The sequence below is a fragment of the Neofelis nebulosa genome, chromosome 7 (genome assembly GCF_028018385.1).
Source record: "Neofelis nebulosa isolate mNeoNeb1 chromosome 7, mNeoNeb1.pri, whole genome shotgun sequence".
Taxonomy (NCBI): domain Eukaryota; kingdom Metazoa; phylum Chordata; class Mammalia; order Carnivora; family Felidae; genus Neofelis; species Neofelis nebulosa.
In genome coordinates this window covers 1,545,891-1,564,575 of record NC_080788.1, presented here as the reverse complement: position 1 = coordinate 1,564,575, position 18,685 = coordinate 1,545,891, and the positions used below count along the sequence as shown (strand labels likewise).

General features: G+C 50.2%; 1 long non-coding RNA gene across 1 annotated transcript in view; it reads left to right on the top strand.

The window, feature by feature from the left end:
• LOC131515905 (uncharacterized) overlaps positions 1 to 18,685 on the top strand; it is a 141,258-nt gene that overhangs the window by 11,355 nt on the left and 111,218 nt on the right. The window contains exon 2 of the long non-coding RNA XR_009263735.1: positions 4,523 to 4,788. This is a non-coding gene — a long non-coding RNA (uncharacterized LOC131515905). The remainder of the gene's footprint in view (positions 1 to 4,522; positions 4,789 to 18,685) is intronic.

The following is an 18,685-nucleotide window of genomic DNA, read 5'->3' as shown; positions in this document are numbered from 1 at the left end:
TCCGCAGGCTGGGGCTCGGCGCCCCTGGCTCAGCCTCGTTCCGGAGGTGCAGGAATTCATAATTGGCATCCCCTTGTCACCAAGGCACCTTAATGCCATTTTAGAAATTATTTGTGGTGCGAGCAACGTTGATGGAAACCAGACTGAAAAAAAGTTAAGCCATGCTCCAACCATGTAACGAATCAGCTGTTCTTGGTTGTTGATGTTTTGTCCGAGCTGTTGTCTGTGTGCACACAGAATCCAATCGCAGGACTGCCCTTATGGTATTGGCACACTGTGAGTGTATTCTCTGTCTATTGTGCTTTTTTTTAAATGTTTATTTTTGAGACAGAGAGAGATAGAGCATGAGCAGAGGAGGGGAGAGAGAGAGAGGGACGCACAGAATCTGAAGCAGGCTCCAGGCTCTGAACTGTCAGCACAGAGCCCAATGCGGGGGTCAAACTCACAGACTGTGAGATCATGACCTGAGCCGAGGTCAGGTGCTTAACCGACTGAGCCACCCAGGTGCCCCGAAATTGTGCTTTTTAAGGGCTGTCGGGTTTCTTTCTTTTTAAGTGTATTTATTTTGAGAGGGAGACGGGGAGCAGGGGAGGGGCAGAAAGAGGAGAGAGAATCCCAAGCAGGCTCTACACTGTCAGCACAGAGCCCAGCCCGGTGCTCGAACCCACGAACCCCGAGATCATGATCTGAGCCGAAATCAAGAGTGGGACGCTTACCCAGCTGAGCCACCCAGGTGCCCCCAGTGGCTTTGGGCTTTCTGCCCTCGCTCTCCCCTCCCCCACCCAGATCTGGAATTGATTTGAGGTCAAGTTTCCCCTGTTCTTGCTTTGTTTTCGGGTAAGGGGTTGCCGCTGTTAGGCGAAGGAAGGCAGGCTGTCGGGACGCAGCAGGAATTGTGCGTCTCCAGGGAAGGCCGCCTTCTTCTGCAGAATTTGTTCCCCTTAATGATCTCGCTGCTTTCATTGTCCAAACATTTTCCCGACTCCCTTATCTGAGAGCCCGGGAATTGTGCAGTCTGGAGACAGAGGCAGAGTGAAGCCTCATTAGAGCTTTGTCTTCAAATAGGGCAGCACAGACCCAGGGTGCGGAGGTAAGCCCCGGGCAGCGCGGGGTCACCGTGGCCCCGTGGCCTGGCCTTGTCCTCCCTCCCGGGAGGACGCGGGTGCTGTGTCCTCACGCTCCTTCACCCTGAGCTCAGACAGAGACTCGGGGCCGCGGTCCTCGGGCCGTGAGCGGCCAGCAGCAGCTGCGGTCCACGTGCTGTGTCCGGGTCGGGGGCAGAAGTGCAGGGAGCCTGCAGGGGAGCGTGTTGTGACTTCCCTCTGCGGCCCAGCCGCCGGAGGCTCCCAGAGGCCGAGCCCTGGGGAGACCTGGGGGAAGATGTGAGCTCCAGCAGGTGTGAGCCGATTCACCTGTGGGATGTCCCGGGAGGGACCGAGGGCAGCACAGCCCTGGGGAACTGACACCAGCAGCTCGTCGCCTTGAACACGGTGGGACCCGCGGCCTCCTCCGGATGAACAAGACCTTCCTAAGGGCTCCTGTTCCTGAAAAAACCAAATAATCCAGTGAAGAAATGGGCTAAAGACATGAATAGACACTTCTCCAAGGAAGACATCCAGATGGCCAACCGACCCATGAAAAACTGCTCAACTTCACTCATCATCAGGGAAATACAAGTCAAAACCACAAGGAGATACCGCCTCACGACCCTGTCAGAATTGCGAACATTAACAACTCAGTCAACCATAGATGTTGGCAAGGATGCAGAGAAAGAGGATCTCTTTTGCATTGTTGGTGGGAATGCAAGCTGGTGCAGCCACTCTGGAAAACAGTATGGAGGTTCCTCAAAAAACTAAAAATAGAACTTCCCTACGACCCAGTGATCGCATTACTAGTCATTTATCCAAGGGATACAGGTGTGCTGTTTCGAAGGGACACACGCACCCCCGTGTTTATAGCAGCGCTATCGACAATAGCCAAAGTATGGAAAGAGCCCAAATGTCCATCGATGGATGAATGGATAAAGAAGATATGGTATATATATATATATATATATATATATATATATATATATACACACACACACACACACACACACACACAATGGAGTATTACTCGGCAATCAAAAAGAATGAAATCTTTCCATTTGCAACTACGTGGATGGAACTGGAGGGTATTATGCTAAGCAAAATTAGTCAGAGAAAGACAAAAATCATACGACTTCACTCATATGAGGACTCTGAGAGACAAAAAAGATGAACATAAGGGAAGGGAAACAAAAATAAAAACAGGGAGGGGGACAAAACAGAAGAGACTCATAAATACGGAGAACAAACTGAGGGTTGCTGAAGGGGTGCTGGGAAGGGGGATGGGCTAGTCAGGTGATGGGCACTGAGGAGGGTACCTGTTGGGATGAGCACTGGATGTTACATGGAAGTGATGAGTCACCGATTCTGCTCTTGAAGCCAGGATGACACTGTATGCTAACTACCTTGAGAATAAAAAACATTTACAGTTAGTTTATTTATTTATTGGTAGAATCCCAAGGAGACCCTGTTGTCAACACAGAGCCCGATGCAGGGCTCGAACTCACGAACTCACAAGACCATGGCCTGAGCCCAAATCAGGAGTTGGTCACTTAACACAACGAAGCCACCCAGGTGCCCCAAGAATGACCATGTTTTAAAGTTTACAGACGGAACTCGAGCACAGAAACGTCCTATACGTAGCCTGCCCCAAGGGCCGATTGCGGGAGGAGCTGGGGGTCTGCTGATGGGCTGCGGGTGGGATGCACCTTCTCGTCCCATCACCATGAATGGTGACTGCTGCCTGCTCTGGAGGGGACGTTGAGGCTCCTGCCTCCGAGGGCTCTGGGACGAGGAGGTGGCTCTGACTCCTCCTGAGCTAGGCCCTGGCCTGGCCCTGCGTTCTGGCCTCCCTTGTTGAGCGATCCCTCGTGTCACAGGGCTGGCCTCTGGGAGAGCCCGCCGAGGCAGCCGCAGCGGGGGGCCTCGGTGCCCCGTCATCTTCCCGCCTGCCGTCTCTACGGCAGGCCTCCTCCTCCCCTTCCCCCTTGTTCCTTCTGGAGTCAGGACCCTCCCAGCTGTCCACGACAGGACCCCACTCAGTTCTGTGAAAAGAATCAGGTACGTTCACATCTCACTTAACGGGAACATGCCCTCACTGTCGAGCCTCGTCTCCTGACCGCTTCATCCTGCGAGCCTGAAGCTCGGTCCCCATTAAACGGCCAGCCCCTGTCCCCCTGCCACCTCCTTTCTGGCCTCGGCCCCCCATCTTCCCACCTGGGAACCCCGCAGGGGCGAGAGAACGGCTCTCCCGAGGCCGTATGTTAATCCCCTGTACCTGGGGTGAGGGGCCCGCCTGCTAGAGAAGCACAGCAGACCGGCAGACAAAGCTCTGTTCCTGATGACGCCCTTGACCTGCTCACCAGAACTGGGTCTCACGACCTCCAGACGTGCCCTTCACTGCCCCGGCCTCTGTCTGTGTCACTGCTTCCAGGGAGCACATGATACCTGCCGTGGGGTGTAAACGCAATAAAACCTCACCCTAGGAAAGAAGACGGGAAACAACAGGTGGTGATCGCTAGTCCTGCCATACAGGAAAATACAATTTCCTCCTCGGACAGTGGAGTCGTTCATCAATCAATCATATTGGCCACCCTTCATTTTGTTCTCTGTGAAGATCTCTCCTGTCCACTGAGGAACAGATTCAGCTGCTGTGCTTTTTTTTTTTTTTTTGGCCTGGAATGCAGATGTGATGGCTGGGGTTGCGGCAGTTATTTTGGGTTCATGAGGAATGGCCAAGAACATCTGAGACTTTTAGCCCTCGGATCTTAAAGCTACTGGATCAGTGTCACCAAACCATCTACCTCCAGCCTTCTTGTTATATAAGGAAAAACATTAAATAAATACTAAGTTTCCTCTGAATCTGTGCTTCATCTTTTTTTATTTCTGCGTCTGAGCCACAAGCCTCGATGTTTTGCGTTCTAGTTTCCCTCAGATGTGGCCTTGTGTCAACATGAAGCTCAGAACATGAAGCTCTTCAACATGAAGAACAGACCCGGGAACTCCATCCCCTGAATGGGACCCCCCATCAGTATCTGTCTCCGGCTCCGTCCAGGGCCCAGTCTTACCCTCCGCCGTGTTTCCTCTTCACTCCCAGGAAGCTTGTGATACCTTTATCTTGGGGTGGAGAATTTGGATTTGTCAGAAGAACCTTTCTAGACACAGCCAGGCCCATAAAATGCCCAACAGTGGTTTCAGAACCAAGTATGAAAAGTTGCACTTAAGTTCCACTTAAACAGAAACGCATTTTTCATTCATAGCCAAATTAAAAGGCTTCGGGATCTGGGAGTAATCTTGGGCTGCTCTTCCCCCCCCCCCCCCCTTAACTGTCAGTCTCTTAATTTAACCATCTGGAATTCTTTTTAAAGTGCCATCCTATTCAGCATTTGGAAACAAGGGCCCGACTCTAAATGGAAAAAATCTACATTTCATTGCAGAGGGAGAACTCGACACCAATGTCCTGTTCGACAGAGACCGCAGCAACCTGTATGCCTTGCGGACGGCAGAGGGGAGCTTCGGAAAATTCATTCCACGTGTGACGGGAGACCCCCAACTGGGGGAATGGACGCGAGAACTGGAAGATGCACTCCCCGAAGACCTGGGCGCCTGCTGCTGTCTCCCTCTGACGTCCGTGGCACGAGGCTTTGTCACGCGTGGCCACGGCCTGGCTGACACGGAGCGCCAGTGCCCAGACGCTGCGAAGGTACTTGTCGTCTCCCTGCGGCTCCAGTGTGACCGTCTGTCCTGTCTTTTCATTTCCTGCATCGGCAACCCCCCCCCCCAACCCACCGCCCCCGGCGGGTCTGGGCTGACTCTCCCCGCGTCCTCACAAGCACCAGGGGAGGCGATGGTTAGTGCAGCTGATGGGTGACCAGCTCCGGTGGGGCGCAGACCTGACCTTCCTGCCCCCCTGGTCGTGGGGCAGGACCCGACAGCTAGTTCTGGCCCGTGAGCGGGAGTGAGTACGTCGTTCCTGGGTTGGGGCATCGAATAGCCTGTGTGTGACTTTCTAGAATCCCCCGCTGAAGTAATTATGGAAGCAGAAGTGAATTTGGAGCCCCCCCATAGGCTCAGACCCCCGAGTGGCTGGAGGGACCAGAATGGCCCTGCCCACCTGCAAAGTCATGGAGCAGGAGGGACAAATAAGTCCGTTTTGAGCCAGAGGTTGGTAAGCCACGGCCCGCAGTCCAAATCTGGCTTGCTACCTGTTCTTTAAATGAGGTTTGCCTGGGACACAGCTTGCCCGCTCGTTCATGGGTTATCTGTGGCCGCTGTTTTGCTGCAATGACAGAGTTGAATAGTTGTCACAGAGACCCTGTGGGTCACAAAGCCTCACATATTTCCCATCTGGCCGTTTACATAGAGAGTTTATCAGCCGTGTTTTCAGCCACTGCCTTTTTGTGACTGGTTCTTACCACAGCCCAACCAGCCTCTCCCGGTGGCTTACTGAGCACAGTCTTTAAAGCTTGTTAATCTCATGGGCTAAAAAAAAAATAGGGTTACGTTATGTTTAGTTTACATTTCTTTGATTATTCCTGGAGTCCCACCATTTTCCATTTGTTCAGTAGCCGTATTTCTCTTTTGACTGTTGATACTCGTTGCCATTTTTTTCATGAAGGGCTGAGTGATTTTCCTCTTGATCTGGTTGAGTTCTCAAAGGAGGGAGGGTATTAATCGTTTGTAGCTTACATTTGATTTATTCTACCGAGTCTCAGTTTAGGAAAGAAATAGTCCCTTCCCTCCAGAAGTTGGATGAATACTCAGTTATATTTGCTTTAGTCTTTGTATTGGGTTTAAAAGCATATTTTAATCCAGCAGCAATCTTAGCACAAGGGACGGGGTGGGATGCTTGTCTCAAACTATTTGTCGCTCAGCTTCCCCTCACCCATCGTGTTTTTGATGCTTACCTCTTGTAGTTTGATAAGTTCTTCTGTATTGAAATGGCCCATGTTAAGGCTAGTTTTTCTGTCGCACGGATTATCCTGATTATTGTCGCAAAACGCTTTCCTCATAGTTTCACGGTTTACACGTGAAAACGCAAGCGTGAAGGTCTCACGTGTGCACACAGTCGACCGTACAGAGAGGGCTGTCGCCACAGTGAGGCAGTACCCGTCGTACAAACAGCCCGGGAGGCAAGAAAAACTCTAAGACGTTAAGAGCTACAATGTTTGTCCGAAGCGGTTTTACAGTTTTCTCCATCTTTCCAGTTCTGGCCATTTTCACAATCTTCTCATATGCACAATAATGGAAAACTAATTTATTTTGTGGGAAAAACCGCATCCCAGGATGGAACCTCGCTCTCCGAATGCCTTTGCCTGCCTGCGCTGTTGACTGCCGTCGTGAGAGTTCTGCTGCGCGTCTGGAACGCTCCTGCCTTTTAATTTTTCCGCGGCCATTTCCTATCTTGCCAGGAGCTGCCGCGGTCACCCCCTTAGCTACTCACAAAAAGACCCTTATATCCTTCTGCTAGTTTTTCAGGACTCGGTCTCTATTGGGATTTAGAACAGTTCTGGTGAAAGCCTGACTCCTGCGGGGAAGCCACAGGAGGCCGGCCGCGGGAGAAAGGAACCGGGGGCTTCCAGAATTCTGGGCCCACATCCCCGCCCGCCAGCCCGCCCGCCCCACCTACCATGTTCTTTTCTCCTCCGCCTTTGTGTGCCCCCCACCGGCCTCCCCACCACGTTGGCTGCCACACCAGAGACTGGAATCCCGCTCCCCGCTGACCGCCCTCACCGTTAGCACCGCCGGGCTCGTGCGCCCCCCGGAGGCCCCCGTCCGCCCCTGGTGCACGCCTCTGCTGTCACTCGTTTGCGTTTAGCGGATCTCCTCCTCTCTGGTCTAATACACTCTTCTAGCATCCCAGGGCCGTCCTTCTAGAACACAGAGCTCAGATCAGGGTGTTTGCCCAAAACGCCTACTGTTGACTTTGCTGCCCCGACACCCGTCCTGCTCTCACTGCACAGTGTCTGTCTCATACTCTTGGTACCTGAGCCTCAGCATTTCCTAGAGCAGGAGCTCATCATGCACAGAGCTGCTCTTTGTTGCATCACGAGGGCCCTCCTTCATCCCCAGCATCTATGTCTCCACACCCCCCCCCTCGTGACCAGCCGTGTGTGCTCTGTAGTTTGCTTTGCCTCTTTTCTTTCTTTGTTCATTTGTTTCTTAAAGTCCACATATGAGCGAAGTCCTGTGATATTTGTCTTTCTCTGACTAATTTCACTTAGCATAATCCCCTCCAGTTCCATGCGCGTAGTTGCAAATGGCAGGATTTCATTCTTTTTGATTGCTGAGTAATATTCTATTGTATACATACCACATCTTCTTTAGCCATTCATCCATCGGTGGACATCCGGGCTCTTTCCATACTTTGGCTATTGTCGACAGTCGGGGTGCATGTGTCCCTTCGAAACAGCACACCTGTATCCGGTGGATAAATGCCTAGTAGTGCAGTTGCTGGGTCGTAGGGTACTTCTATTTTTAGTTTTTCGAGGAACCTCCATACTGTTTTCCAGAGCGGCTGCACCAGCTTGCATTCCCATGTACAGTGCACGAGGGTCCCCCTTTCTCCACGTCCTCGCCAACAAGAGCTATTCTCCATGGAGCATTTTTATATGTCAGGCACTGTGCTAAGAGCTTTATATACATTAACGTATGGATTTCTCATAACTCTGTGGGGACGATATTATCAGTATCTTCATTTTATAGACGAGGACACGAGGTGTAGGAGGCCCAGGTAAACCGCCCGAGCTCTCACGACCCCTGCCAGGTGCGGTGGGGAACCCTGGCCTGACCCTGGCCCGGTGTCTGTGATGCCAGAGCCCACGCTCCTGGCCACTGGGCCGCATTTCCACGCTTTCTTCTCTGACTTGCTCTTTCCGGGTGTCCGTGCCCTGTGCTGACCCAGGCAGACATCCACACCCTGGGTCGTGCTCGTTCGGACCCCTAAACCACGACACCGACACTGGCCGTGAGGGGCAAGGCGTTTATCCAGAGCAGGAACTGGCTCCGGGGGCCCTTGGCGGCCCCTCCCGGCTCCGGGCTGGGTGATTTCTGCAATGCGTCCTGGACCGCGGCCACGGACCAGTCAGGACACCGCGGGAAAACGGAAGCGCGTTTGGGACGTCGTGTGTCAGCTCGGCTCTTTGTCCGGGTTCCTACTTCAAGACGGGAGAGGGGGACAGCTATGCGGTCAGCCTGGGGTCGGAAGGTTCCATGTCCCGGGCCGCGTCCGCGTCTTACGGGGTGGCGTGGGGGGCAGGCTCTTCCTAGATGTTCTGCTTTTCAAAGCTCCGGCTTCAGTGACGTCGCTCTGACGTCAACTGACGTGGATGGGAGCATTTACTCCGTGGGAATCAGCACAGTCTATGCAGCACTCAGCAGAACACCACCAGGTAGGATCCACTGGTTCAGTGCGCAGACTCCACCGTCACGAGGCCTGGGTGTGCGTCCCCACAGCAGCACGCACCAGCTGGATGGCTCTCTGAGCCTCAGTTTCCCCGATGGCCAAGACAGGGATCCAAACAGCAGCGTCATGGGGCAGGCGTGAGGCTTATGTGAAACGATGCGTGTCCAGGGCTTGGCAGAGCGTCTGCCCCTCGTCAACCCTCAACAAGGGGTGTCGATTATTTAAAAAAAAATTTTTTTTTACTGTCTATTTAGTTTTGAGAGAGAGAGAGTGCACACAAGCGGGGGAGGAGCAGAGAGAGAGAGGGAGCCACAGAATCCGAAGCAGGCACCAGGCTCCGAGCCGTCAGCACAGAGCCCGACACGGGGCTCGAACCCACGAACCGCGAGATCACGACCCGAGCCGAAGTCGGAGGCTCGACCGGCTGAGCGCTGGAGGTGCCCCATGGGTGTTGATTATTATCCTAATAAACAGGATAAGGAAGTGCGCAAAAATGACGAGGTGAGCGCGGCCACTAAAATGCCTTTGCGCCCTCGACCACAATACAAGGCGCCAGTGAGACAGGAGCGAAAACAGGGGCGCGCGTTCCCGGCAGGACAGACGCGCGTCAGGGGGTCCTGCGCGAGCCAGGAGGTAGCGGACGGGCAGGAGGAGGCTGTTCTGGGCAAACAGAAGGAAGGGCTCGCAGTCGACTCTCCTCGTGGATTCCAGAGGCGGAGCCACGGGGCCCTGTGGGATGGGGTCTGACGTCCACACACCAGGGCACCGATCCACGTCGGGCGCTTCTGTGACCTTGACCCGACCTTTGCGGGCCTTTGCTGTCTCCTCTCCGGACTGAAGAGAACCGACTTCTGCTGCAGGAATGACAGCCAGCGCTGCGTGTGGGGATGACCTCGGGGGAACCGCCGAGCGGCTGAGTCATCAGGGGGCCCGGCCGGGGCCGCCGAGGGCACGTGGAGCCTCGACATCTGGCACCCTGGGCGGGGGCCCCCTCCCAGCAGGGGCGTCTCCTGCTGCAGAGGGCCTGGAAAAACGGGGACGGGGTCCCCGGGGCCGCCCCCGGAATCGTGCGTCATCCGTATTGACAGGGGACGTCCTCAGCCGTTCTCTTACTTGCCCTTTCCCAGCCCAACACATGTCGTCTGTGTCTTTCCGACGCGGCCGCTCCTTGCTTGTCGGGTCCCTCGGCTGCGGCTGCGTGGGTTCAGCCGGGTGACGTGCGCACGCGCCTCTTCTGCCCGCGCACACAGGGGCGCTCAGCGGGGGTACGAGCCCCGACGGCCGGCCGTCCTGCCCCCTGGCTGCTGCTTCCTGTTTGTCCGCGCCTCGCGGTGGCTGAGAGGTTACTTCCGTCACCCCCTGGGGCGTGGCTTCGAGACCCGCAGTTCAGGGGGGCGCAGAGAAGTCACCCCCGCCCCTTCTCCGCGGGTCACGTGCGGCCGGAGATCCTGGGGAAACTGTCGAAAATGGAAACAGCCCCGGCGGGAGAGAAGCTCCCTGGCGGGGATTTGTGGGGCGGGAGAGGCGCACAGGCCCCCTCGCACCCGGGACCCCCCGACCTCAGGTGTTCTGTGTCCTCGTGAGCGGGCCCCTCGCTTTATCCTCCTCCCTTAACAACGACAGTTCCAACCGTCCTGGGTCCCTTATTTACTAGAGAACAGTCTTTTTTACTTTACTTTACTTTTATTTTCTTTTATTTTCCTTTACTTTTTCCTTTACTTTATTTTTTTATTTTTTATTTTATTTTATTTATTTTACTTTTTACTTTATTTTTTTATTTTTTATTTTATTTTACATTACTTTTTACTTTATTTTTTAATTTTTTTATTTTGTTTAATTTTATTTTATTTTACTTTACTTTTTCCTTTCCTTTACTTTATTTTTTTATTTTTTATTTTATTTTATTTTACTTTATTTTATTTATTTTACTTTTTACTTTACTTTATTTTTTATTTTTTATTTTATTTTATCTTACATTACTTTTTACTTTATTTTTTTATTTTTTTATTTTGTTTAATTTAATTTAATTTTATTTACTTTACTTTTTACTTTATTTTTTTAATTATTTATTTTATTTTATTTTATTTTATTTATTTTACTTTTTACTTTATTTTTTTATTTTATTTTATTTTACTTTACTTTATTTTTTTATTTTTTATTTTATTTTGTTTTATTTTATTTTATTTATTTTATTTTACTTTACTTTTTACTTTATTTTTTTAATTATTTATTTTATTTTATTTTTTTATTTTATTTTTTATGTTACGTTACGTTACGTTACGTTACGTTACGTTACGTTACGTTACATTACATTAGAGGGAGAGGGAGAATCCCAACCAGGCTTCAGGCTCCGAGCGGAGCCCAACGCAGGGCTTGATCCCACGACCCTGAGATCATGACTCGAGCTGAAATCAAGAGTCAGATGCTCAACCGACTGAGTCCCCCAGGGGCCCCACAAACAAACATTTTAGTAGGAGTTTCTAATTTCACTTTCTTTTTATCACCATATGAAATTACTTTATGTAACCATTCATTTTCTCTTGTGTTTGTTTTTTTTCAACTAGAACGTAAGCCCCGTGAGGTTTTGGACTTGATCTGTTTTATTCACCATGGAATTGCCAGCGTTAAGAAACGTACCTGGCAATATCAGTATTCATTGCATGAATGAATGAATGGATTTTTCTTTACAAAAGCGTTGTTTTTTCACGTGAGACACTTCCAGTCACTTCCAGCGTTGTCAGAATATCGTGGCTAGGTGTATCTCCTGACCTCCATAAACTTGGGAAACAGGGAGATAAGAGTGAAATTCATAATAAACAAGGTTAGTTCATAACAGACCCAAAGGTGCAAAGTCGTCTCAAAGAGGCAAAGTGTGTTAAGGTTCGTGAGGTGTGACATAACACGGCCGAATGTACTAACGCAGGTAAAGGGTGTGACCGGTTGGACAGTGATGGACGTACAAATGGAAAGGTAGTTGGAGGGCTGAACTTGGGCCGTTTCCTCTGAGGACGCAGGGGAAGCATCCCGGTCGCTGGATTCGCGTGTTGAGTTCCGGTTGAAGGGCTCCCCCACCACGACAAGTGGCCACTGGTTTATCATGACCTCTTCTTGAGTTCCCTCTCACCCCGCCATTTTCTTGATGGCCCCTTACCTTCCCAGCCAGGTCTGCTTTTTTGGGGGAAAGTGTGCGGGTCATAATTACCAGAGGCCCCTGGACCCTACAACTGTTGTGCTTCTCTTTGTGACACAACTAACATAACAAATTCTGGTGTTGTATATCCTTTTCCTCACCCTGCTAATGGGAGTCTAGCCCCGTTCCCCACATGCTAGCAGTTACGGTGTTGAGCCTGCACAGCCATGGGTCAGGCCGACATTTTGGGTTGTTCACCGTGAAGAATGTTCCTTAGTGAAAGCTCCAAAGAGGCCACCATCATCTCTTGGAGCTACCATGACTTTGCTATGGGTCACTCCCCTATGATCCAAACATCTTTGGGAAGAACTGAAGTGGTCTTTGTAACAAACATATGGCACCAGCAGTACCCACCTGGAAAATTCTTCCAGGGAGGCCAGTATTTCTCCAGCCACTTCTCCTCTCCTCTCTGAGAATGACCTTCAAGGCCACTTGGGATCGCTGTCACAGCATGTCGTTTCGTCCAGCCACTGAGCCTGTGCCTTGTGCCGGCTAGAGCACTAGTCACCAAGGGCCATAGTCTTTAGTAGCAAGAGCCCCTGGGAAACACCGGCCCTCACACCCATGATGAGAGCTCCCTGTCCGACTGACTACCAACTCACTGGACTTGGTTCCCAACGTTCCTGTATTTTATTGATTCCAGAGGTTACATCTGCATCCAAAGACCAAAATTTCTTCACCATTCAAGACCAAGACATTTTAATAAACCTACCTCAGTCTCCAAGGGCAATTTCTCTCTAATAAATTTAGGTTTCCATAGCGGCAGCATCATTAAAACAGGTTTTACGGCTTGTCTTCATATAGTAACGACTTTGAAGGGACATAATAATTCAGATATACAACCCTAGGATCTTTGTTGGAGACAAAGCTTTCCTCAAAAGCCCTTTTTAGTGTATTCATTCTTAACTCAGCCGCTGGGCAGTCTCACTGTGAGTGTTAGCGTTTTCCATTCCTAAGCACATTCTAGTTTTGCTTACACGTGTGAAAAGAGGTTGTTTTATATTCTTAAATCTCCCTTTTAATATTCAAAGGCCATTTTAAAGTTTCTGAAGGATGAGCGTGGAAATAATACTTTCGCAAAGAATGTACCCAGCTGTCCTCAACCCTGGCTCTGCTTTAAAATCACCTGAGGTGTTTTGAAACTACCTGCCCAGGTCCCATGTCACAAGAAGTAATTCACAGGCTCTGGGGGTGATGCCTAGGTGACTCACATGTGTGCAACCACGTGAGGGAGTCACAGAGCCCTAAACCTGGCTAGGGTGAGGTGCCAGAGGGGAGGTCAGAGAGCCCTGGAGACCCAGGTGGGGCCCCCACTTTCCTACAACGACAAACTGTTGGATGCTCACCAACCAGGGGTCTCACTGTCTTGGGCACAGTGACCAAGACATGGAACTTTTCGGATGAAAACAGGAGGGTCTCAGGAGACCTAGGATGGCCACCCTACTTGTGGCTCAACACAAAGTGCTCTCCCTACTCTGCGTTGGAATGAGGCCGCCATGACTTTGTGGCCTTCATCTCTTGGCCAACGCCACCTGGATTTCTGAGCTCATCCAGGGGCCCTCCCTCTGATGGACACGCAGACCCGCTATGGTTTCTCTGCTCAGTCATTTAGTTGCTGGGAGAAGGGATTTCCTCAGAGTTTGTTTAGAGCATGGCTTGGAGCCTTGAGCATTAGGAAGCATTGTTTGCTAATCTGTGCTTGAGCATGGGTGCCTTTCCTTGGGCCTGACTTTATTGAATCTCCAGGATATGGGGGAAGAGGAGGAAGGTACCAATGTTTATTGTGAGCTGTTTTATGTATGTGATCTCATGTGATCCTTCTAGCAACCTTATGAAGTCGGTTCTTTCAGATGAGAGAGAAAGCTGAATCCCAGACAGGTTAGGTCAACCGTCCAGAACAAACTCAGATCTATACGACTACAACTCTGTATTCTCCACACAGCGTTATCTCTTTAAAGGCTTGATCGACAAGGTGAACAGGGAAAATTGCAGATTTCTGGTGATTTTGTAAAGTAGCTCTGTAGGCTGCTCCTTGCTGGGAGAAAGCACTGAGCGCTGCCATGGCAAGTTCTCAGTTGTCTTGGTGGATGTGAGAAGGGATGCCACATAGCATGTGGGGTTAGCTTCAGTTCAGAGCATCACATCAGGAAAAGGCGATTCTGCTCGTGAGTGTGTCAGAGCAAACAGCTGGGATATAAGGAAACATGATGTCGAGCACTGCAGCTGGAAAAACAGGAGTCAAGGCCTCAAGAGGCCACTTTTCTGTTCAGTCCTGATGCCTCCGGTCCAGTCATTGGGGCAAAATGTCCCAGGTCTCCTGATCGTGGGTGGGTCAAGCTGGAAATGGTCATCTATGGAGCCATAGGGGGTGGAAGACTGTCCAAGTGCCCAGGAATGTTCTTCCAAAAGACAATTTTTGCAATAAATGGCATCTCATCTGTGATAATTTAAATATAGAATTTATTTTGGTAAATACTGATGGTGATTTTTTTTCAAATAAAAAATACCATATTAATTATGCGTTCCTTTTAATCTTGACCAACTATCTGGTTAGAAGACCATGGTTGCAGATGCAGTATATCCTGATAAACTAGTGAGTACCCAGAAAGCAGGTCCCATTCACTCATTCAGAAATACGCTGAAGAGGAGACAGACCTTCACGCCTGCCCATATCAGGCTTTCAGCCCGGACACCCTAACACAGAGACAGATTAACAGAAGAACAACAGCTGATTAACTCATGCAGTTTGCATCACGTGGGAGAAGCCCAAGTGAAGGGTAACTCAAAATGCTGTCGTAGAACTCTGGCTTACGTGGCATCTGCATCTGCAGAGAAGGGACAGGACGCAGGAAGGTGGTCCCAGGCATACGAGGGCTGTGGACTGTTGAGAATATTCTGCTTGCAGAGGCCTCTGGTGCAGCTGAGTGTCTTGAGTAAGAGGAGAATTTATGTCCTACCCTCAGACAGTAAAGGAGGCTAGAGAGAGCTTGCCATGTTTGCTGCTTCTTCATTGCCTGTGGCTCAGAATAACTTTTAAGTCAAAGAAGCATATTTTGGGGTGACATATGATGGTTTCCTTCAGTGTGTTGAGTGTCTACTCAGATCCAGCATTGTGCTAGGTGATGGAAAACAGTAGCAAATGCCTGGTCCCCGTGCTCACAGACCAGTGAGGGAGACAGACAGCTGACCAGTGCCTGTAACTGACTGTGGTCGACCCAATCCTCATAAAGATGGCCTAGGTCACCGTAGGTGCCCATAGCAGATGATTCAGGGAGGACTTCCTGGAGGAGGTGAGCTATATCCTGAAATCTGAAGCATGAGTTGGATAGAAGGTGGCTGAGGTTGGGGTGGGGCTGGATAGAGAATATTCCAGGCAGAGGGAACAGTGAAAAGCAGTATTTGGGGAAATAGAAAATGTTTAGTATAAGTGAAGTGTGCATGTGTGTGCGTGTGTGTGCGTGCACGTGCATGGGGGAAATGGGGTACGGGTGGTAGTACTGGAGAGAGATTGCAGGATCGAGGTCATGCAGGGTTGTGAGCCATGTAACAAACTCTGAAGTTTATTCTAAGCACACCCAGGAATTATTGATGGGCTTATACCCAGGGAATAATAAGATCAGATCTGAGATTTGGGAATGACTGCAGGGTCAGACTGGACAGGGGAAGGGGGGTGCCAGTTAGGAGGAAAAATCCAGAAATCCAGTTGTGACAGGATGCGGCCTGATCGGGGTGGTAGCTGTGGAGCTGGAGAGTAGACCGATTCGGGAGATGTTTAGCGGTAGAACGGACAGGATTTGGGAAGAGGGACAAGGTGGAGAGAGGGATGGTTTGAGCATCCAGCCATCCTCACAGCTGATGGGCAGGGAGGGGTGTTGGTGGACTTTAACTTGGTTATGTTGTGCTAAGGTGGGTGCCCGAATGGGACTATTAGGAAGTTGGACATATGGGATAGATTTGTGGCTTTGAAAGTCACCAGCCTGTGACGAGGTGTAGAAGGTCTCAGGGAATGGCATGTGGGGGAAAGGGAAGAGGGCACAGCCCAGAACTGCGTAGATGCCGCATGTAGGGTATGGACAGAGGGCGAGGCGCTCTGGGGAAGACTAGGAAGGAGGGGTAGGGAGGTCGGAGCATCAGTAGGAAGTTCTAGCATCCTCCAACCCCCACTAAGAGAGTATTTTAAGGAGGAGGAAGTAGTCAGAAGGGTCTACAGATGCCAAGAAGCCAAGCTGGAAAAGGATGAGGTGTGTCCATGGGATTGCGCCTATGGGTGTCCCTCGGGAGGCAGGTCTGGAGGGGGAGGTGACAGCCAGGGTACAGCAGGCAGAAATGCCAGGGGGGACAGGGGGTGAGGACAGTAAGGCTGCACCCCGTTTAGGATGTTGGGTGGGTAGCGGCTGGAGGGGTCTGTGGAGCGGGGTGGTGGTCTCGGTGGTGAAGACCAGGCTCACTGAGGACTTGACCAACACAGAGAAGGAGAGGCTGGAGAGACAGGCGGTGGTGGCCGGGGAGGGCACAGTGCACACGTGGAGATCCACAGTCACGCTTCCTCCCACCTCTGGACATCTGTCCCTGGACACCAAGGTCCAGCTGAGCTCATCGTACAATATCCCCTAGAAGCCAACAGCAGTTCTCAAACAGTGGTCACTGTATTGTAGAAAGGCTTTTGGGTGTACGAGCAGGACTGCCTTAGGGGGACACTTGAGTCCCTCGACATAAAGTGGGACTCAGACCTTTCCCAGGGAACGCTGCACCTGATGAAGGCCAGGTGTACCAATCACGGCGCCTTCTTGCTGAGACAGGTGTCACCTCTTGTACAGGTGAGGGCACAGAGGCACAGATGTTAGGGGAGTTATTCAAAACCAACTTGGTTGTACCAAGAGGCAGAACCAAGACCTGAACTGAGTCCCACATCTTAAGTTCATCCATTATGAAATTATCCACTCGGTGCCTTTGACATGGGGAAATCCTCAGCTTCCCTTCTTGTTTTCCCCAGTCCGTAAATGGGACTTTTCCTGTCTGTTTAAGGAGCCATTTTAGGATTATACTTCTCAACAGTTGATTAAGCATGGGTGGATCTTAATGTCTGATGTAGAGTGTCTTTTTAAGTGTTCAAAGATTTTCTTGGGAAATATTTCCTCACCTCCCCCCCAAAAAGACTCTTCAAAAATGATATTGGGACAATTGGCTATCCTCATGAAAAATAATCAAATTAAACCTCTAACTTACACCATCCATCAAAATAAATTCCAGAGGGACTGGAGTGCTAAATGAATGAAGTCAAACCATAAAAGTTGTAGAAGAAAAGGAAGGATTATTTATAACTTAGGGGTGAAGACGCTTCCCACACAAGATGCAAATTCAGAAGCTGTAAAAGGAGAGATTGATAGACTTGATTACACGTATGAGGATGTGATTACAGCATTGTTTATAATGGTGAGAAATGAGGCGCAATCTAAAGATTCTGTAAAAGGAACTATTTAAATGCAATATTGAGCATGTGCGTCACGAAGAGGTCACGTCGCCTCGCGGTTAAAAACGTGGCCCTCTCGCGGTTAAAAACGTGGCCTTCTGACGCCAGACTGCCTGGGACTGGATCACCTCTCCATCACTTAAGCGTGTGTCTTTGGGAAAACAAGCTCTTCAATTTCCTCGTCTCTAAATTCAGCAGAATGATTTGATTTATCTTACAGTTACTGTGCAATTGAGTGAGCTAATCACGTAAAGTACTGGGAGTCTGTCCGTATGCCCAGGGAACAACCTGTCCATCAGTACAGGCCGATGTCAGTGCGATTTCAGGCATGTTATTACAAAGTGGGGACGATGTGTAGAGGAGCGTTCCATTCAAATAAAAATGAGTCCGTATTAACGTCTGCGTGTGTGGACACGAGGAGCAGAAAAGACCGCAGACAGGACAACCGCCAGCCTGCGAATGGCTGTTACGTCTGGGGGGCGCGGAGGGCGGAATTGGAGAGCAGTGTTTACAGTTCACACCATGTGCTCTGCATGGCTTTAGTCTTTCCCGGGAGAACGAGGTTACACACTTTGTGTTAAGGAAGAAGCAGGGAGGCAGGGCCAATGTCTGTCACAGTCTTTGCCATCAGCCTGGGAATAAACTTCATGGTGTCAAAGTCCGAACACCTGTGTGGGGACGCGGGCCCTGTCCTCTGGCACAGCTCCCAGTTCTTGGAAGAGGGAGGAGAGAAGGAACCAGAAACGGTAGTGCAAGCCCGTTGTTCAGATGATCTTTATGATTAATGGAAAAATCAAATCTTAGGCAGTTGCTACATAAAGCCGGCATTAATTCAAATGGAACATTGAGTTACATTTTGAATAAAGGACCAATTTTCTTTTCTCCATCAGACCATTAGCATTCTTCTGAAAACTTCTTTCCAGATTTGTGCATGTTTTAAATAAGAAGAGGGGCTTTCTCATAAATTCCCAGGCTAGTGGAAGGAGGACAATCAAGGGTCTTTGTGTCTGTGTGTGTCTGTGTGTGTCTGTGTCTGTGTGTGTGTGTGTCTGTGTGTGTGTCTCTGTGTGTCTGTGTGTGTCTGTGTGTGTGTGTCTGTGTGTGTTTTCAGTCACTGATCTATTGACTTGGTTTGTCATTGTCTTCACACCTCCAGGGAGGGGACATAAGTTAGAGGGGCAAACTCATGGCTTGGATAGAACCAGGGTCAGGAGTCAGGAAACCCGACTCCCCCTCTCCCTGAAGGCAGTGGTTGGTTGTGTGTCCTTGAGCAAATTGCTGAGTTCTGTAGCTGTCAGCGCAGAGATAGATCAGTTCCCATATGATGACTTTGGTCCCTTTTACTTTCCAAAATTCCAAGATTTGCCGTAGGATTTTATTTTCAAAACCAAACACAAAACAATCCCTCTCGACATGGGGCTCGAACTCATGAGCCATGAGATCATGACCTGAGCTGAAGTCAGATGCTTAACCGACTGAGCCACCCAGGCGCCCCAAGAGTTGTTTCCTTAACTTCATTTTTGAATCACTCATTG